Source organism: Ambystoma mexicanum (genome assembly GCF_040938575.1).
Source record: "Ambystoma mexicanum isolate Mex_15411 chromosome 12 unlocalized genomic scaffold, UKY_AmexF1_1 Mex_chr12_unloc.1, whole genome shotgun sequence".
Classification (NCBI taxonomy): Eukaryota; Metazoa; Chordata; class Amphibia; order Caudata; family Ambystomatidae; genus Ambystoma; species Ambystoma mexicanum.
In genome coordinates this window covers 3,324,729-3,345,994 of record NW_027182322.1, presented here as the reverse complement: position 1 = coordinate 3,345,994, position 21,266 = coordinate 3,324,729, and the positions used below count along the sequence as shown (strand labels likewise).

The window sequence follows — 21,266 nt, the reverse complement described above, 5'->3', positions numbered from 1 at the left end:
TGCCGTGACTCGGATTCGAACCGAGGTTGCTGCGGCCACAACGCAGAGTACTAACCACTATACGATCACGGCGAGCTACTTGGGCTACTACAATGTGAAGTTCCACCTCTATCATAAGCTGTAATCCATCTGTGATGTCATGGCTCATGTTTGAATTAAAGGTTGGTTGTGATGTTATCCATGAGAATAAGTGGACACCTGATCCCCAGTCACTTATTTAAGATCTCAATAATCAAGTCAGAATCCAAATGAAAGTCATCAAAGTGGAGCCAATTAGAAATAATATAGTTACACAAACCTGGCAATGGTGCGGCAGCCAGGGCCGATAATGGCCCGCCAGCCTGAGAGCAGGAAAGTGTGAGAGCAGTGATGGTCTTGTGAGAGTTTACAGCTGTTATTGACCCTGTCCCCTTTCATTGCAGAGTTTTCTCCCTATAAGAAGTGCAGAGGCTCCCTCCGGGGTGCTAATAGTACTTTTATTTTTTTGCGCAGGAGAAGTGCTCTTCACCAATTGCACGTGCCAAATCACCCGAAGGCCACCACCATAAAATTCAGGCATTCATGTTCATGCGTCCTCCATGTTTTGTCCTTATAAAGGGATGCATGTTCATGATGACTCCATGTCACACCTGCATACAAGGATGCATGTTCATGCCGCCTCGTTCTCTTGGCTTCATACAGGGATTTTATCTCCTCCCTGTCTCACCCTCATGCAGGGATGCATGACCAATGCTCCTTCCCTTCTCGCCCGCATACATGGATGCACGTTCATGTCTCCTCGTTCTCTCGGCTTCATACGGGGATTTTATCTCCTCCCTGTCTCACCCTCAGGAAGGGATGCATGACCAATGCTCCTTCCCGTCTCGCCCGCATACATGGATGCACGTTCATGCCTCCTCCTTCTCTCGGCTTCATACGGGGATCATATCTCCTCCCTGTCTCACCCTCATGCAGGGATGCATGACCAATGCTCCTTCCTGTCTCGCCCGCATACATGGATGCACGTTCACGCCTCCTCCTTCTCTCGGCTTCATACGGGGATCATATCTCCTCCCTGTCTCACCCTCATGCAGGGATGCATGACCAATGCTCCTTCCCTTCTCGCCTGCATACATGGATGCACGTTCACGCCTCCTCCTTCTCTCGGCTTCATACGGGGATCATATCTCCTCCCTGTCTCACCCTCATGCAGGGATGCATGACCAATGCTCCTTCCTGTCTCGCCCGCATACATGGATGCATGTTCACGCGTCCTCCTTCTCTCGGCTTCATACGGGGATCATATCTCCTCCCTGTCTCACCCTCATGCAGGGATGCATGACCAATGCTCCTTCCCTTCTCGCCTGCATACATGGATGCACGTTCACGCCTCCTCCTTCTCTCGGCTTCATACGGGGATCATATCTCCTCAATGTCTCACCCTCACTTCCAACATGTGTAACTTCTTGTTCTCTTTGACGTCTGGGGCATGGGTGGCTACTGTACAACTCTAGATGTCGCCCACTTGCAAGGTGCTATGGAAAGCACTTTTCCACATTGGACGTGCTATATTAACCCCCTCTCCCCAAATACAATAAAAATAAAGAAATATATGTGCTTCCATAATGTCTACCTTCTAATGTTTCATATGTGTAAGCACATTGTCCTCCTCCTGACCACATTCTAAAACTATGTGCAAAATGTTCCTTCCATAAACTGTCACTTCCTTGGCCCTTTATTTATAATGACTGTTATACTCTCTCTCTTTCCGCCACAGTATAAAAAAGCCTAGCACACCTCATGATTGGACTAAGAAATTCCTGTCATTTAGTTGGAAATGATTTTCCCATTATCCCCAAAAACGCCTCACTGTGTCTAAGAACGCTTTTTTTCACAGGACAATACAGATCAGATTGACTTGAAAGGTCCTTTCAGGCGACTACAGAATGCCTCTCATTCCACTAAAAGATACGCCAGTGCCTACAATAGCCTAGGACTAGACTATGAGTCCCAATGTAGAAAGACCACAAGTCCACAGACATGCCTGTTTATTTAAACATCTGTATTATCATCAGCGTGTGACTGTAAAGGCGGGACCTCGCGCTCTCTGTAACGCGCTCCATTGGCAACATCAGTTAAATGTCGTTGGTTCAATCCCTCGCGGATGTTGTTTTTATTCCCATTTGTAACTGGGAAATACTGTCGCTGCAATACATATGTCTTAATCAAGCTAGTGGTTATTGACGTAATTGGCAGTGTTATAATGTTTCATGTACTGCAAATGTCACCACATAATGCGCTCTTAATTAGATTTGGTTGAAATACATTACAGTCACCCGATGAAAAAGTGTGCAAAGAGCATTAAAGAAACAAAAGGTTCATAACAGTAACAGGACATATCAAATTGTTTCAGTCCTCCACAGAGATTGCCAATGTATTAATGGAAATTCTAAAATATCTGCCCAACTGCCGTGACATTGCCTCACCGCAATGCCGTGACTCGGATTCGAACCGAGGTTGCTGCCGCCACAACGCAGAGTACTATCACGGTGAGCTACTTGGGCTGCTACAATGTGACGTTCCACCTCTATCATAAGCTGTACTCCATCTGTGATGTCATGACTCATGTTTGAATTAAAGGTTGGTTGTGATGTTATAAATGAGAATAAGTGGACACCTGATCCCCAGTCACTTATTTAAGATCTCAATAATCAAGTCAGAATCCAAATGAAAGTCATCAAAGTGGAGCCAATTAGAAATAATATAGTTACACAAACCTGGCAATCGTGCGGCAGCCCGGGCCGATAATGGCCCGCCAGCCTGAGAGCAGGAAAGTGTGAGAGCAGTGATGGTCTTGTGAGAGTTTACAGCTGTTATTGACCCTGTCCCCTTCCATTGCAGAGTTTTATCCCTATAAGAAGTGCAGAGGCTCCCTCCGGGGTGCTAATAGTACATTTATTTTTTTGCGCAGGAGAAGTGCTCTTCACCAATTGCACGTGCCAAATCACCCGAAGGCCACCACCATAAAATTCAGGCATTCATGTTCATGCGTCCTCCATGTTATGTCCTTATAAAGGGATGCATGTTCATGATGACTCCATGTCACACCTGCATACAAGGATGCATGTTCATGCCGCCTCATTCTCTTGGCTTCATACAGGGATTTTATCTCCTCCCTGTCTCACCCTCATGCAGGGATGCATGACCAATGCTCCTTCCCTTCTCGCCCGCATACATGGATGCACGTTCATGTCTCCTCGTTCTCTCGGCTTCATACAGGGATTTTATCTCCTCCCTGTCTCACCCTCAGGAAGGGATGCATGATCAATGCTCCTTCCCGTCTCGCCCGCATACATGGATGCACGTTCACGCCTCCTCCTTCTCTCGGCTTCATACGGGGATCATATCTCCTCCCTGTCTCACCCTCATGCAGGGATGCATGACCAATGCTCCTTCCCTTCTCGCCTGCATACATGGATGCACGTTCACGCCTCCTCCTTCTCTCGGCTTCATACGGGGATCATATCTCCTCCCTGTCTCACCCTCATGCAGGGATGCATGACCAATGCTCCTTCCCTTCTCGCCTGCATACATGGATGCACGTTCACGCCTCCTCCTTTTCTCGGCTTCATACGGGGATCATATCTCCTCAATGTCTCACCCTCACTTCCAACATGTGTAACTTCTTGTTCTCTTTGACGTCTGGGGCATGGGTGGCTACTGCACAGCTCTAGATGTCGCCCACCTGCAAGGTGCTATGGAAAGCACTTTTCCACATTGGACGTGCTATATTAACCCCCTCTCCCCAAATACAATAAAAATAAAGAAATATATGTGCTTCCATAATGTCTACCTTCTAATGTTTCATATGTGTAAGCACATTGTCCTCCTCCTGACCACATTCTAAAACTATGTGCAAATTGTTCCTTCCATAAACTGTCACTTCCTTGGCCCTTTATTTATAATGACTGTTATACTCTCTCTCTTTCCGCCACAGTATAAAAAAGCCTAGCACACCTCATGATTGGACTAAGAAATTCCTGTCATTTAGTTGGAAATGATTTTCCCATTATCCCCAAAAACTCCTCACTGTGTCTAAGAACGCTTTTTTTCACAGGACAATACAGATCAGATTGACTTGAAAGGTCCTTTCACGCGACTACAGAATGCCTCTCATTCCACTAAAAGATACGCCAGTGCCTACAATAGCCTAGGACTAGACTATGAGTCCCAATGTAGAAAGACCACAAGTCCACAGATATGCCTGTTTATTTAAACATCTGTATTATCATCAGCGTGTGACTGTAAAGGCGGGACCTCGCGCTCTCTGTAACGCGCTCCATTGGCAACATCAGTTAAATGTCGTTGGTTCAATCCCTCGCGGATGTTGTTTTTATTCCCATTTGTAACTGGGAAATACTGTCGCTGCAATACATATGTCTTAATCAAGCTAGTGGTTATTGACGTAAATGGCAGTGTTATAATGTTTCATGTACTGCAAATGTCACCACATAATGCGCTCTTAATTAGATTTGGTTGAAATACATTACAGTCACCCGATGAAAAAGTGTGCAAAGAGCATTAAAGAAACAAAAGGTTCATAACAGTAACAGGACATATCGAATTGTTTCAGTCCTCCACAGAGATTGCCAATGTATTAATGGAAATTCTAAAATATCTGCCCAACTGCCGTGACATTGCCTCACCGCAATGCCGTGACTCGGATTCGAACCGAGGTTGCTGCGGCCACAACGCAGAGTACTAACCACTATAAGATCACGGCGAGCTACTTGGGCTGCTACAATGTGTCGTTCCACCTCTATCATAAGCTGTACTCCATCTGTGATGTCATGACTCATGTTTGAATTAAAGGTTGGTTGTGATGTTATCCAGGAGAATAAGTGGACACCTGATCCCCAGTCACTTATTTAAGATCTCAATAATCAAGTCAGAATCCAAATGAAAGTCATCAAAGTGGAGCCAATTAGAAATAATATAGTTACACAAACCTGGCAATCGTGCGGCAGCCAGGGCCGATAATGGCCCGCCAGCCTGAGAGCAGGAAAGTGTGAGAGCAGTGATGGTCTTGTGAGAGTTTACAGCTGTTATTGACCCTGTCCCCTTCCATTGCAGAGTTTTCTCCCTATAAGAAGTGCAGAGGCTCCCTCCGGGGTGCTAATAGTAAATTTATTTTTTTGCGCAGGAGAAGTGCTCTTCACCAATTGCACGTGCCAAATCACCCGAAGGCCACCACCATAAAATTCAGGCATTCATGTTCATGCGTCCTCCATGTTATGTCCTTATAAAGGGATGCATGTTCATGATGACTCCATGTCACACCTGCATACAAGGATGCATGTTCATGCCGCCTCATTCTCTTGGCTTCATACAGGGATTTTATCTCCTCCCTGTCTCACCCTCATGCAGGGATGCATGACCAATGCTCCTTCCCTTCTCGCCCGCATACATGGATGCACGTTCATGTCTCCTCGTTCTCTCGGCTTCATACAGGGATTTTATCTCCTCCCTGTCTCACCCTCATGCAGGGATGCATGACCAATGCTCCTTCCCTTCTCGCCTGCATACATGGATGCACGTTCACGCCTCCTCCTTCTCTCGGCTTCATGCGGGGATCATATCTCCTCCCTGTCTCACCCTCATGCAGGGATGCATGACCAATGCTCCTTCCCTTCTCGCCTGCATACATGGATGCACGTTCACGCCTCCTCCTTTTCTCGGCTTCATACGGGGATCATATCTCCTCAATGTCTCACCCTCACTTCCAACATGTGTAACTTCTTGTTCTCTTTGACGTCTGGGGCATGGGTGGCTACTGCACAGCTCTAGATGTCGCCCACCTGCAAGGTGCTATGGAAAGCACTTTTCCACATTGGACGTGCTATATTAACCCCCTCTCCCCAAATACAATAAAAATAAAGAAATATATGTGCTTCCATAATGTCTACCTTCTAATGTTTCATATGTGTAAGCACATTGTCCTCCTCCTGACCACATTCTAAAACTATGTGCAAATTGTTCCTTCCATAAACTGTCACTTCCTTGGCCCTTTATTTATAATGACTGTTATACTCTCTCTCTTTCCGCCACAGTATAAAAAAGCCTAGCACACCTCATGATTGGACTAAGAAATTCCTGTCATTTAGTTGGAAATGATTTTCCCATTATCCCCAAAAACTCCTCACTGTGTCTAAGAACGCTTTTTTTCACAGGACAATACAGATCAGATTGACTTGAAAGGTCCTTTCACGCGACTACAGAATGCCTCTCATTCCACTAAAAGATACGCCAGTGCCTACAATAGCCTAGGACTAGACTACGAGTCCCAATGTAGAAAGACCACAAGTCCACAGATATGCCTGTTTATTTAAACATCTGTATTATCATCAGCGTGTGACTGTAAAGGCAGGACCTCGCGCTCTCTGTAACGCGCTCCATTGGCAACATCAGTTAAATGTCGTTGGTTCAATCCCTCGCGGATGTTGTTTTTATTCCCATTTGTAACTGGGAAATACTGTCGCTGCAATACATATGTCTTAATCAAGCTAGTGGTTATTGACGTAAATGGCAGTGTTATAATGTTTCATGTACTGCAAATGTCACCACATAATGCGCTCTTAATTAGATTTGGTTGAAATACATTACAGTCACCCGATGAAAAAGTGTGCAAAGAGCATTAAAGAAACAAAAGGTTCATAACAGTAACAGGACATATCGAATTGTTTCAGTCCTCCACAGAGATTGCCAATGTATTAATGGAAATTCTAAAATGTCTGCCCAACTGCCGTGACATTGCCTCACCGCAATGCCGTGACTCGGATTCGAACCGAGGTTGCTGCGGCCACAACGCAGAGTACTAACCACTATACGATCACGGCGAGCTACTTGGGCTGCTACAATGTGTCGTTCCACCTCTATCATAAGCTGTACTCCATCTGTGATGTCATGACTCATGTTTGAATTAAAGGTTGGTTGTGATGTTATCCATGAGAATAAGTGGACACCTGATCCCCAGTCACTTATTTAAGATCTCAATAATCAAGTCAGAATCCAAATGAAAGTCATCAAAGTGGAGCCAATTAGAAATAATATAGTTACACAAACCTGGCAATGGTGCGGCAGCCAGGGCCGATAATGGCCCGCCAGCCTGAGAGCAGGAAAGTGTGAGAGCAGTGATGGTCTTGTGAGAGTTTACAGCTGTTATTGACCCTGTCCCCTTCCATTGCAGAGTTTTCTCCCTATAAGAAGTGCAGAGGCTCCCTCCGGGGTGCTAATAGTAAATTTATTTTTTTGCGCAGGAGAAGTGCTCTTCACCAATTGCACGTGCCAAATCACCCGAAGGCCACCACCATAAAATTCAGGCATTCATGTTCATGCGTCCTCCATGTTATGTCCTTATAAAGGGATGCATGTTCATGATGACTCCATGTCACACCTGCATACAAGGATGCATGTTCATGCCGCCTCATTCTCTTGGCTTCATACAGGGATTTTATCTCCTCCCTGTCTCACCCTCATGCAGGGATGCATGACCAATGCTCCTTCCCTTCTCTCCCGCATACATGGATGCACGTTCATGTCTCCTCGTTCTCTCGGCTTCATACAGGGATTTTATCTCCTCCCTGTCTCACCCTCAGGAAGGGATGCATGATCAATGCTCCTTCCCGTCTCGCCCGCATACATGGATGCACGTTCACGCCTCCTCCTTCTCTCGGCTTCATACGGGGATCATATCTCCTCCCTGTCTCACCCTCATGCAGGGATGCATGACCAAGGCTCCTTCCCTTCTCGCCTGCATACATGGATGCACGTTCACGCCTCCTCCTTCTCTCGGCTTCATACGGGGATCATATCTCCTCCCTGTCTCACCCTCATGCAGGGATGCATGACCAATGCTCCTTCCCTTCTCGCCTGCATACATGGATGCACGTTCACGCCTCCTCCTTTTCTCGGCTTCATACGGGGATCATATCTCCTCAATGTCTCACCCTCACTTCCAACATGTGTAACTTCTTGTTCTCTTTGACGTCTGGGGCATGGGTGGCTACTGCACAGCTCTAGATGTCGCCCACCTGCAAGGTGCTATGGAAAGCACTTTTCCACATTGGACGTGCTATATTAACCCCCTCTCCCCAAATACAATAAAAATAAAGAAATATATGTGCTTCCATAATGTCTACCTTCTAATGTTTCATATGTGTAAGCACATTGTCCTCCTCCTGACCACATTCTAAAACTATGTGCAAATTGTTCCTTCCATAAACTGTCACTTCCTTGGCCCTTTATTTATAATGACTGTTGTACTCTCTCTCTTTCCGCCACAGTATAAAAAAGCCTAGCACACCTCATGATTGGACTAAGAAATTCCTGTCATTTAGTTGGAAATGATTTTCCCATTATCCCCAAAAACTCCTCACTGTGTCTAAGAACGCTTTTTTTCACAGGACAATACAGATCAGATTGACTTGAAAGGTCCTTTCACGCGACTACAGAATGCCTCTCATTCCACTAAAAGATACGCCAGTGCCTACAATAGCCTAGGACTAGACTATGAGTCCCAATGTAGAAAGACCACAAGTCCACAGATATGCCTGTTTATTTAAACATCTGTATTATCATCAGCGTGTGACTGTAAAGGCGGGACCTCGCGCTCTCTGTAACGCGCTCCATTGGCAACATCAGTTAAATGTCGTTGGTTCAATCCCTCGCGGATGTTGTTTTTATTCCCATTTGTAACTGGGAAATACTGTCGCTGCAATACATATGTCTTAATCAAGCTAGTGGTTATTGACGTAAATGGCAGTGTTATAATGTTTCATGTACTGCAAATGTCACCACATAATGCGCTCTTAATTAGATTTGGTTGAAATACATTACAGTCACCCGATGAAAAAGTGTGCAAAGAGCATTAAAGAAACAAAAGGTTCATAACAGTAACAGGACATATCGAATTGTTTCAGTCCTCCACAGAGATTGCCAATGTATTAATGGAAATTCTAAAATATCTGCCCAACTGCCGTGACATTGCCTCACCGCAATGCCGTGACTCGGATTCGAACCGAGGTTGCTGCGGCCACAACGCAGAGTACTAACCACTATACGATCACGGCGAGCTACTTGGGCTGCTACAATGTGTCGTTCCACCTCTATCATAAGCTGTACTCCATCTGTGATGTCATGACTCATGTTTGAATTAAAGGTTGGTTGTGATGTTATCCAGGAGAATAAGTGGACACCTGATCCCCAGTCACTTATTTAAGATCTCAATAATCAAGTCAGAATCCAAATGAAAGTCATCAAAGTGGAGCCAATTAGAAATAATATAGTTACACAAACCTGGCAATCGTGCGGCAGCCCGGGCCGATAATGGCCCGCCAGCCTGAGAGCAGGAAAGTGTGAGAGCAGTGATGGTCTTGTGAGAGTTTACAGCTGTTATTGACCCTGTCCCCTTCCATTGCAGAGTTTTCTCCCTATAAGAAGTGCAGAGGCTCCCTCCGGGGTGCTAATAGTAAATTTATTTTTTTGCGCAGGAGAAGTGCTCTTCACCAATTGCACGTGCCAAATCACCCGAAGGCCACCACCATAAAATTCAGGCATTCATGTTCAGGCGTCCTCCATGTTATGTCCTTATAAAGGGATGCATGTTCATGATGACTCCATGTCACACCTGCATACAAGGATGCATGTTCATGCCGCCTCATTCTCTTGGCTTCATACAGGGATTTTATCTCCTCCCTGTCTCACCCTCATGCAGGGATGCATGACCAATGCTCCTTCCCTTCTCGCCCGCATACATGGATGCACGTTCATGTCTCCTCGTTCTCTCGGCTTCATACAGGGATTTTATCTCCTCCCTGTCTCACCCTCAGGAAGGGATGCATGATCAATGCTCCTTCCCGTCTCGCCCGCATACATGGATGCACGTTCACGCCTCCTCCTTCTCTCGGCTTCATACGGGGATCATATCTCCTCCCTGTCTCACCCTCATGCAGGGATGCATGACCAATGCTCCTTCCCTTCTCGCCTGCATACATGGATGCACGTTCACGCCTCCTCCTTCTCTCGGCTTCATACGGGGATCATATCTCCTCCCTGTCTCACCCTCATGCAGGGATGCATGACCAATGCTCCTTCCCTTCTCGCCTGCATACATGGATGCACGTTCACGCCTCCTCCTTTTCTCGGCTTCATACGGGGATCATATCTCCTCAATGTCTCACCCTCACTTCCAACATGTGTAACTTCTTGTTCTCTTTGACGTCTGGGGCATGGGTGGCTACTGCACAGCTCTAGATGTCGCCCACCTGCAAGGTGCTATGGAAAGCACTTTTCCACATTGGACGTGCTATATTAACCCCCTCTCCCCAAATACAATAAAAATAAAGAAATATATGTGCTTCCATAATGTCTACCTTCTAATGTTTCATATGTGTAAGCACATTGTCCTCCTCCTGACCACATTCTAAAACTATGTGCAAATTGTTCCTTCCATAAACTGTCACTTCCTTGGCCCTTTATTTATAATGACTGTTATACTCTCTCTCTTTCCGCCACAGTATAAAAAAGCCTAGCACACCTCATGATTGGACTAAGAAATTCCTGTCATTTAGTTGGAAATGATTTTCCCATTATCCCCAAAAACTCCTCACTGTGTCTAAGAACGCTTTTTTTCACAGGACAATACAGATCAGATTGACTTGAAAGGTCCTTTCACGCGACTACAGAATGCCTCTCATTCCACTAAAAGATACGCCAGTGCCTACAATAGCCTAGGACTAGACTATGAGTCCCAATGTAGAAAGACCACAAGTCCACAGATATGCCTGTTTATTTAAACATCTGTATTATCATCAGCGTGTGACTGTAAAGGCGGGACCTCGCGCTCTCTGTAACGCGCTCCATTGGCAACATCAGTTAAATGTCGTTGGTTCAATCCCTCGCGGATGTTGTTTTTATTCCCATTTGTAACTGGGAAATACTGTCGCTGCAATACATATGTCTTAATCAAGCTAGTGGTTATTGACGTAAATGGCAGTGTTATAATGTTTCATGTACTGCAAATGTCACCACATAATGCGCTCTTAATTAGATTTGGTTGAAATACATTACAGTCACCCGATGAAAAAGTGTGCAAAGAGCATTAAAGAAACAAAAGGTTCCTAACAGTAACAGGACATATCGAATTGTTTCAGTCCTCCACAGAGATTGCCAATGTATTAATGGAAATTCTAAAATATCTGCCCAACTGCAGTGACATTGCCTCACCGCAATGCCGTGACTCGGATTCGAACCGAGGTTGCTGCGGCCACAACGCAGAGTACTAACCACTATAAGATCACGGCGAGCTACTTGGGCTGCTACAATGTGTCGTTCCACCTCTATCATAAGCTGTACTCCATCTGTGATGTCATGACTCATGTTTGAATTAAAGGTTGGTTGTGATGTTATCCAGGAGAATAAGTGGACACCTGATCCCCAGTCACTTATTTAAGATCTCAATAATCAAGTCAGAATCCAAATGAAAGTCATCAAAGTGGAGCCAATTAGAAATAATATAGTTACACAAACCTGGCAATCGTGCGGCAGCCAGGGCCGATAATGGCCCGCCAGCCTGAGAGCAGGAAAGTGTGAGAGCAGTGATGGTCTTGTGAGAGTTTACAGCTGTTATTGACCCTGTCCCCTTCCATTGCAGAGTTTTCTCCCTATAAGAAGTGCAGAGGCTCCCTCCGGGGTGCTAATAGTAAATTTATTTTTTTGCGCAGGAGAAGTGCTCTTCACCAATTGCACGTGCCAAATCACCCGAAGGCCACCACCATAAAATTCAGGCATTCATGTTCATGCGTCCTCCATGTTATGTCCTTATAAAGGGATGCATGTTCATGATGACTCCATGTCACACCTGCATACAAGGATGCATGTTCATGCCGCCTCATTCTCTTGGCTTCATACAGGGATTTTATCTCCTCCCTGTCTCACCCTCATGCAGGGATGCATGACCAATGCTCCTTCCCTTCTCGCCCGCATACATGGATGCACGTTCATGTCTCCTCGTTCTCTCGGCTTCATACAGGGATTTTATCTCCTCCCTGTCTCACCCTCATGCAGGGATGCATGACCAATGCTCCTTCCCTTCTCGCCTGCATACATGGATGCACGTTCACGCCTCCTCCTTCTCTCGGCTTCATGCGGGGATCATATCTCCTCCCTGTCTCACCCTCATGCAGGGATGCATGACCAATGCTCCTTCCCTTCTCGCCTGCATACATGGATGCACGTTCACGCCTCCTCCTTTTCTCGGCTTCATACGGGGATCATATCTCCTCAATGTCTCACCCTCACTTCCAACATGTGTAACTTCTTGTTCTCTTTGACGTCTGGGGCATGGGTGGCTACTGCACAGCTCTAGATGTCGCCCACCTGCAAGGTGCTATGGAAAGCACTTTTCCACATTGGACGTGCTATATTAACCCCCTCTCCCCAAATACAATAAAAATAAAGAAATATATGTGCTTCCATAATGTCTACCTTCTAATGTTTCATATGTGTAAGCACATTGTCCTCCTCCTGACCACATTCTAAAACTATGTGCAAATTGTTCCTTCCATAAACTGTCACTTCCTTGGCCCTTTATTTATAATGACTGTTATACTCTCTCTCTTTCCGCCACAGTATAAAAAAGCCTAGCACACCTCATGATTGGACTAAGAAATTCCTGTCATTTAGTTGGAAATGATTTTCCCATTATCCCCAAAAACTCCTCACTGTGTCTAAGAACGCTTTTTTTCACAGGACAATACAGATCAGATTGACTTGAAAGGTCCTTTCACGCGACTACAGAATGCCTCTCATTCCACTAAAAGATACGCCAGTGCCTACAATAGCCTAGGACTAGACTACGAGTCCCAATGTAGAAAGACCACAAGTCCACAGATATGCCTGTTTATTTAAACATCTGTATTATCATCAGCGTGTGACTGTAAAGGCGGGACCTCGCGCTCTCTGTAACGCGCTCCATTGGCAACATCAGTTAAATGTCGTTGGTTCAATCCCTCGCGGATGTTGTTTTTATTCCCATTTGTAACTGGGAAATACTGTCGCTGCAATACATATGTCTTAATCAAGCTAGTGGTTATTGACGTAAATGGCAGTGTTATAATGTTTCATGTACTGCAAATGTCACCACATAATGCGCTCTTAATTAGATTTGGTTGAAATACATTACAGTCACCCGATGAAAAAGTGTGCAAAGAGCATTAAAGAAACAAAAGGTTCATAACAGTAACAGGACATATCGAATTGTTTCAGTCCTCCACAGAGATTGCCAATGTATTAATGGAAATTCTAAAATGTCTGCCCAACTGCCGTGACATTGCCTCACCGCAATGCCGTGACTCGGATTCGAACCGAGGTTGCTGCGGCCACAACGCAGAGTACTAACCACTATACGATCACGGCGAGCTACTTGGGCTGCTACAATGTGTCGTTCCACCTCTATCATAAGCTGTACTCCATCTGTGATGTCATGACTCATGTTTGAATTAAAGGTTGGTTGTGATGTTATCCATGAGAATAAGTGGACACCTGATCCCCAGTCACTTATTTAAGATCTCAATAATCAAGTCAGAATCCAAATGAAAGTCATCAAAGTGGAGCCAATTAGAAATAATATAGTTACACAAACCTGGCAATGGTGCGGCAGCCAGGGCCGATAATGGCCCGCCAGCCTGAGAGCAGGAAAGTGTGAGAGCAGTGATGGTCTTGTGAGAGTTTACAGCTGTTATTGACCCTGTCCCCTTCCATTGCAGAGTTTTCTCCCTATAAGAAGTGCAGAGGCTCCCTCTGGGGTGCTAATAGTACATTTATTTTTTTGCGCAGGAGAAGTGCTCTTCACCAATTGCACGTGCCAAATCACCCGAAGGCCACCACCATAAAATTCAGGCATTTATGTTCATGCGTCCTCCATGTTATGTCCTTATAAAGGGATGCATGTTCATGATGACTCCATGTCACACCTGCATACAAGGATGCATGTTCATGCCGCCTCGTTCTCTTGGCTTCATACAGGGATTTTATCTCCTCCCTGTCTCACCCTCATGCAGGGATGTATGACCAATGCTCCTTCCCTTCTCGCCCGCATACATGGATGCACGTTCATGTCTCCTCGTTCTCTCGGCTTCATACAGGGATTTTATCTCCTCCCTGTCTCACCCTCAGGAAGGGATGCATGATCAATGCTCCTTCCCGTCTCGCCCGCATACATGGATGCACGTTCACGCCTCCTCCCCTCCTCCTTCTCTCGGCTTCATACGGGGATCATATCTCCTCCCTGTCTCACCCTCATGCAGGGATGCATGACCAATGCTCCTTCCCTTCTCGCCTGCATACATGGATGCACGTTCACGCCTCCTCCTTCTCTCGGCTTCATACGGGGATCATATCTCCTCCCTGTCTCACCCTCATGCAGGGATGCATGACCAATGCTCCTTCCTGTCTCGCCCGCATACATGGATGCACGTTCACGCCTCCTCCTTCTCTCGGCTTCATACGGGGATCATATCTCCTCCCTGTCTCACCGTCATGCAGGGATGCATGACCAATGCTCCTTCCCTTCTCGCCTGCATACATGGATGCACGTTCACGCCTCCTCCTTCTCTCGGCTTCATACGGGGATCATATATCCTCAATGTCTCACCCTCACTTCCAACATGTGTAACTTCTTGTTCTCTTTGACGTCTGGAGCATGGGTGGCTACTGCACAGCTCTAGATGTCGCCCACCTGCAAGGTGCTATGAAAAGCACTTTTCCACATTGGACGTGCTATATTAACCCCCTCTCCCCAAATACAATAAAAATAAAGAAATATATGTGCTTCCATAATGTCTACCTTCTAATGTTTCATATGTGTAAGCACATTGTCCTCCTCCTGACCACATTCTAAAACTATGTGCAAATTGTTCCTTCCATAAACTGTCACTTCCTTGGCCCTTTATTTATAATGACTGTTATACTCTCTCTCTTTCCGCCACAGTACAAAAAAGCCTAGCACACCTCATGATTGGACTAAGAAATTCCTGTCATTTAGTTGGAAATTATTTTCCCATTATCCCCAAAAACTCCTCACTGTGTCTAAGAACGCTTTTTTTCACAGGACAATACAGATCAGATTGACTTGAAAGGTCCTTTCACGCGACTACAGAATGCCTCTCATTCCACTAAAAGATACGCCAGTGCCTACAATAGCCTAGGACTAGACTATGAGTCCCAATGTAGAAAGACCACAAGTCCACAGATATGCCTGTTTATTTAAACATCTGTATTATCATCAGCATGTGACTGTAAAGGCGGGACCTTGCGCTCTCTGTAACGCGCTCCATTGGCAACATCAGTTAAATGTCGTTGGTTCAATCCCTCGCGGATGTTGTTTTTATTCCCATTTGTAACTGGGAAATACTGTCGCAGCAATACATATGTCTTAATCAAGCTAGTGGTTATTGACGTAAATGGCAGTGTTATAATGTTTCATGTACTGCAAATGTCACCACATAATGCGCTCTTAATTAGATTTGGTTGAAATACATTACAGTCACCCGATGAAAAAGTGTGCAAAGAGCATTAAAGAAACAAAAGGTTCATAACAGTAACAGGACATATCGAATTGTTTCAGTCCTCCACAGAGATTGCCAATGTATTAATGGAAATTGTAAAATATCTGCCCAACTGCGGTGACATTGCCTCACCGCAATGCCGTGACTCGGATTCGAACCGAGGTTGCTGCGGCCACAACGCAGAGTACTAACCACTATACGATCACGGCGAACTACTTGGGCTGCTACAATGTGACGTTCCACCTCTATCATAAGCTGTACTCCATCTGTGATGTCATGACTCATGTTTGAATTAAAGGTTGGTTGTGATGTTATCCATGAGAATAAGTGGACACCTGATCCCCAGTCACTTATTTAAGATCTCAATAATCAAGTCAGAATCCAAATGAAAGTCATCAAAGTGGAGCCAATTAGAAATAATATAGTTACACAAACCTGGCAATCGTGCGGCAGCCAGGGCCGATAATGGCCCGCCAGCCTGAGAGCAGGAAAGTGTGAGAGCAGTGATGGTCTTGTGAGAGTTTACAGCTGTTATTGACCCTGTCCCCTTCCATTGCAGAGTTTTCTCCCTATAAGAAGTGCAGAGGCTCCCTCCGGGGTGCTAATAGTACATTTATTTTTTTGCGCAGGAGAAGTGCTCTTCACCAATTGCACGTGCCAAATCACCCGAAGGCCACCACCATAAAATTCAGGCATTCATGTTCATGCGTCCTCCATGTTATGTCCTTATAAAGGGATGCATGTTCATGATGACTCCATGTCGCACCTGCATACAAGGATGCATGTTCATGCCGCCTCGTTCTCTTGGCTTTATACAGGGATTTTATCTCCTCCCCTGTCTCACCCTCATGCAGGGATGCATGACCAATGCTCCTTCCCTTCTCGCCCGCATACATGGATGCACGTTCATGTCTCCTCGTTCTCTCGGCTTCATACGGGGATTTTATCTCCTCCCTGTCTCACCCTCAGGAAGGGATGCATGACCAATGCTCCTTCCCGTCTCGCCCGCATACATGGATGCACGTTCACGCCTCCTCCTTCTCTCGGCTTCATACGGGGATCATATCTCCTCCCTGTCTCACCCTCATGCAGGGATGCATGACCAAGGCTCCTTCCTGTCTCGCCGCGCATACATGGATGCACGTTCACGCCTCCTCCTTCTCTCGGCTTCATACGGGGATCATATCTCCTCCCTGTCTCACCCTCATGCAGGGATGCATGACCAATGCTCCTTCCCTTCTCGCCTGCATACATGGATGCACGTTCACGCCTCCTCCTTCTCTCGGCTTCATACGGGGATCATATCTCCTCCCTGTCTCACCGTCATGCAGGGATGCATGACCAATGCTCCTTCCCTTCTCGCCTGCATACATGGATGCACGTTCACGCCTCCTCCTTCTCTCGGCTTCATACGGGGATCATATCTCCTCAATGTCTCACCCTCACTTCCAACATGTGTAACTTCTTGTTCTCTTTGACGTCTGGAGCATGGGTGGCTACTGCACAGCTCTAGATGTCGCCCACCTGCAAGGTGCTATGAAAAGCACTTTTCCACATTGGACGTGCTATATTAACCCCCTCTCCCCAAATACAATAAAAATAAAGAAATATATGTGCTTCCATAATGTCTACCTTCTAATGTTTCATATGTGTAAGTACATTGTCCTCCTCCTGACCACATTCTAAAACTATGTGCAAATTGTTCCTTCCATAAACTGTCACTTCCTTGGCCCTTTATTTATAATGACTGTTATACTCTCTCTCTTTCCGCCACAGTACAAAAAAGCCTAGCACACCTCATGATTGGACTAAGAAATTCCTGTCATTTAGTTGGAAATTATTTTCCCATTATCCCCAAAAACTCCTCACTGTGTCTAAGAACGCTTTTTTTCACAGGACAATACAGATCAGATTGACTTGAAAGGTCCTTTCACGCGACTACAGAATGCCTCTCATTCCACTAAAAGATACGCCAGTGCCTACAATAGCCTAGGACTAGACTATGAGTCCCAATGTAGAAAGACCACAAGTCCACAGATATGCCTGTTTATTTAAACATCTGTATTATCATCAGCATGTGACTGTAAAGGCGGGACCTTGCGCTCTCTGTAACGCGCTCCATTGGCAACATCAGTTAAATGTCGTTGGTTCAATCCCTCGCGGATGTTGTTTTTATTCCCATTTGTAACTGGGAAATACTGTCGCAGCAATACATATGTCTTAATCAAGCTAGTGGTTATTGACGTAAATGGCAGTGTTATAATGTTTCATGTACTGCAAATGTCACCACATAATGCGCTCTTAATTAGATTTGGTTGAAATACATTACAGTCACCCGATGAAAAAGTGTGCAAAGAGCATTAAAGAAACAAAAGGTTCATAACAGTAACAGGACATATCGAATTGTTTCAGTCCTCCACAGAGATTGCCAATGTATTAATGGAAATTGTAAAATATCTGCCCAACTGCGGTGACATTGCCTCACCGCAATGCCGTGACTCGGATTCGAACCGAGGTTGCTGCGGCCACAACGCAGAGTACTAACCACTATACGATCACGGCGAACTACTTGGGCTGCTACAATGTGACGTTCCACCTCTATCATAAGCTGTACTCCATCTGTGATGTCATGACTCATGTTTGAATTAAAGGTTGGTTGTGATGTTATCCATGAGAATAAGTGGACACCTGATCCCCAGTCACTTATTTAAGATCTCAATAATCAAGTCAGAATCCAAATGAAAGTCATCAAAGTGGAGCCAATTAGAAATAATATAGTTACACAAACCTGGCAATCGTGCGGCAGCCAGGGCCGATAATGGCCCGCCAGCCTGAGAGCAGGAAAGTGTGAGAGCAGTGATGGTCTTGTGAGAGTTTACAGCTGTTATTGACCCTGTCCCCTTCCATTGCAGAGTTTTCTCCCTATAAGAAGTGCAGAGGCTCCCTCCGGGGTGCTAATAGTACATTTATTTTTTTGCGCAGGAGAAGTGCTCTTCACCAATTGCACGTGCCAAATCACCCGAAGGCCACCACCATAAAATTCAGGCATTCATGTTCATGCGTCCTCCATGTTATGTCCTTATAAAGGGATGCATGTTCATGATGACTCCATGTCGCACCTGCATACAAGGATGCATGTTCATGCCGCCTCGTTCTCTTGGCTTCATACAGGGATTTTATCTCCTCCCCTGTCTCACCCTCATGCAGGGATGCATGACCAATGCTCCTTCCCTTCTCGCCCGCATACATGGATGCACGTTCATGTCTCCTCGTTCTCTCGGCTTCATACGGGGATTTTATCTCCTCCCTGTCTCACCCTCAGGAAGGGATGCATGACCAATGCTCCTTCCCGTCTCGCCCGCATACATGGATGCACGTTCACGCCTCCTCCTTCTCTCGGCTTCATACGGGGATCATATCTCCTCCCTGTCTCACCCTCATGCAGGGATGCATGACCAAGGCTCCTTCCTGTCTCGCCCGCATACATGGATGCACGTTCACGCCTCCTCCTTCTCTCGGCTTCATACGGGGATCATATCTCCTCCCTGTTTCACCCTCATGCAGGGATGCATGACCAATGCTCCTTCCCTTCTCGCCTGCATACATGGATGCACGTTCACGCCTCCTCCTTCTCTCGGCTTCATACGGGGATCATATCTCCTCCCTGTCTCACCGTCATGCAGGGATGCATGACCAATGCTCCTTCCCTTCTCGCCTGCATACATGGATGCACGTTCACGCCTCCTCCTTCTCTCGGCTTCATACGGGGATCATATCTCCTCAATGTCTCACCCTCACTTCCAACATGTGTAACTTCTTGTTCTCTTTGACGTCTGGAGCATGGGTGGCTACCGCACAGCTCTAGATGTCGCCCACCTGCAAGGTGCTATGAAAAGCACTTTTCCACATTGGACGTGCTATATTAACCCCCTCTCCCCAAATACAATAAAAATAAAGAAATATATGTGCTTCCATAATGTCTACCTTCTAATGTTTCATATGTGTAAGCACATTGTCCTCCTCCTGACCACATTCTAAAACTATGTGCAAATTGTTCCTTCCATAAACTGTCACTTCCTTGGCCCTTTATTTATAATGACTGTTATACTCTCTCTCTTTCCGCCACAGTACAAAAAAGCCTAGCACACCTCATGATTGGACTAAGAAATTCCTGTCATTTAGTTGGAAATTATTTTCCCATTATCCCCAAAAACTCCTCACTGTGTCTAAGAACGCTTTTTTTCACAGGACAATACAGATCAGATTGACTTGAAAGGTCCTTTCACGCGACTACAGAATGCCTCTCATTCCACTAAAAGATACGCCAGTGCCTACAATAGCCTAGGACTAGACTATGAGTCCCAATGTAGAAAGACCACAAGTCCACAGATATGCCTGTTTATTTAAACATCTGTATTATCATCAGCATGTGACTGTAAAGGCGGGACCTTGCGCTCTCTGTAACGCGCTCCATTGGCAACATCAGTTAAATGTCGTTGGTTCAATCCCTCGCGGATGTTGTTTTTATTCCCATTTGTAACTGGGAAATACTGTCGCAGCAATACATATGTCTTAATCAAGCTAGTGGTTATTGACGTAAATGGCAGTGTTATAATGTTTCATGTACTGCAAATGTCACCACATAATGCGCTCTTAATTAGATTTGGTTGAAATACATTACAGTCACCCGATGAAAAAGTGTGCAAAGAGCATTAAAGAAACAAAAGGTTCATAACAGTAACAGGACATATCGAATTGTTTCAGTCCTCCACAGAGATTGCCAATGTATTAATGGAAATTCTAAAATATCTGCCCAACTGCGGTGACATTGCCTCACCGCAATGCCGTGACTCGGATTCGAACCGAGGTTGCTGCGGCCACAACGCAGAGTACTAACCACTATACGATCACGGCGAACTACTTGGGCTGCTACAATGTGACGTTCCACCTCTATCATAAGCTGTACTCCATCTGTGATGTCATGACTCATGTTTGAATTAAAGGTTGGTTGTGATGTTATCCATGAGAATAAGTGGACACCTGATCCCCAGTCACTTATTTAAGATCTCAATAATCAAGTCAGAATCCAAATGAAAGTCATCAAAGTGGAGCCAATTAGAAATAATATAGTTACACAAACCTGGCAATCGTGCGGCAGCCAGGGCCGATAATGGCCCGCCAGCCTGAGAGCAGGAAAGTGTGAGAGCAGTGATGGTCTTGTGAGAGTTTACAGCTGTTATTGACCCTGTCCCCTTCCATTGCAGAGTTTTCTCCCTATAAGAAGTGCAGAGGCTCCCTCCGGGGTGCTAATAGTACATTTATTTTTTTGCGCAGGAGAAGTGCTCTTCACCAATTGCACGTGCCAAATCACCCGAAGGCCACCACCATAAAATTCAGGCATTCATGTTCATGCGTTCTCCATGTTATGTCCTTATAAAGGGATGCATGTTCATGATGACTCCATGTCGCACCTGCATACAAGGATGCATGTTCATGCCGCCTCGTTCTCTTGGCTTCATACAGGGATTTTATCTCCTCCCCTGTCTCACCCTCATGCAGGGATGCATGACCAATGCTCCTTCCCTTCTCGCCCGCATACATGGATGCACGTTCATGTCTCCTCGTTCTCTCGGCTTCATACGGGGATTTTATCTCCTCCCTGTC

The 21,266-nt window shown here is 45.7% G+C and overlaps 7 non-coding genes across 7 annotated transcripts; all 7 read right to left on the bottom strand.

Annotated features, from left to right (window-relative positions):
• Nucleotides 1-72, bottom strand: TRNAH-GUG (transfer RNA histidin (anticodon GUG)). The gene has a single exon. It is a non-coding gene; the product is annotated as a tRNA-His (tRNA).
• Nucleotides 73-6,803: 6,731 nt separating this feature from the next.
• On the bottom strand, nucleotides 6,804-6,875 carry TRNAH-GUG (transfer RNA histidin (anticodon GUG)). The gene has a single exon. It is a non-coding gene; the product is annotated as a tRNA-His (tRNA).
• A 2,160-nt stretch (nucleotides 6,876-9,035) lies between these two features.
• Nucleotides 9,036-9,107, bottom strand: TRNAH-GUG (transfer RNA histidin (anticodon GUG)). Its single transcript has one exon. It is a non-coding gene; the product is annotated as a tRNA-His (tRNA).
• Nucleotides 9,108-13,380: 4,273 nt separating this feature from the next.
• TRNAH-GUG (transfer RNA histidin (anticodon GUG)) lies at nucleotides 13,381-13,452 on the bottom strand. The gene has a single exon. It is a non-coding gene; the product is annotated as a tRNA-His (tRNA).
• A 2,287-nt stretch (nucleotides 13,453-15,739) lies between these two features.
• On the bottom strand, nucleotides 15,740-15,811 carry TRNAH-GUG (transfer RNA histidin (anticodon GUG)). The gene has a single exon. It is a non-coding gene; the product is annotated as a tRNA-His (tRNA).
• Nucleotides 15,812-18,092: 2,281 nt separating this feature from the next.
• Nucleotides 18,093-18,164, bottom strand: TRNAH-GUG (transfer RNA histidin (anticodon GUG)). The gene has a single exon. It is a non-coding gene; the product is annotated as a tRNA-His (tRNA).
• A 2,280-nt stretch (nucleotides 18,165-20,444) lies between these two features.
• On the bottom strand, nucleotides 20,445-20,516 carry TRNAH-GUG (transfer RNA histidin (anticodon GUG)). Its single transcript has one exon. It is a non-coding gene; the product is annotated as a tRNA-His (tRNA).
• Nucleotides 20,517-21,266: the final 750 nt, after the last annotated feature.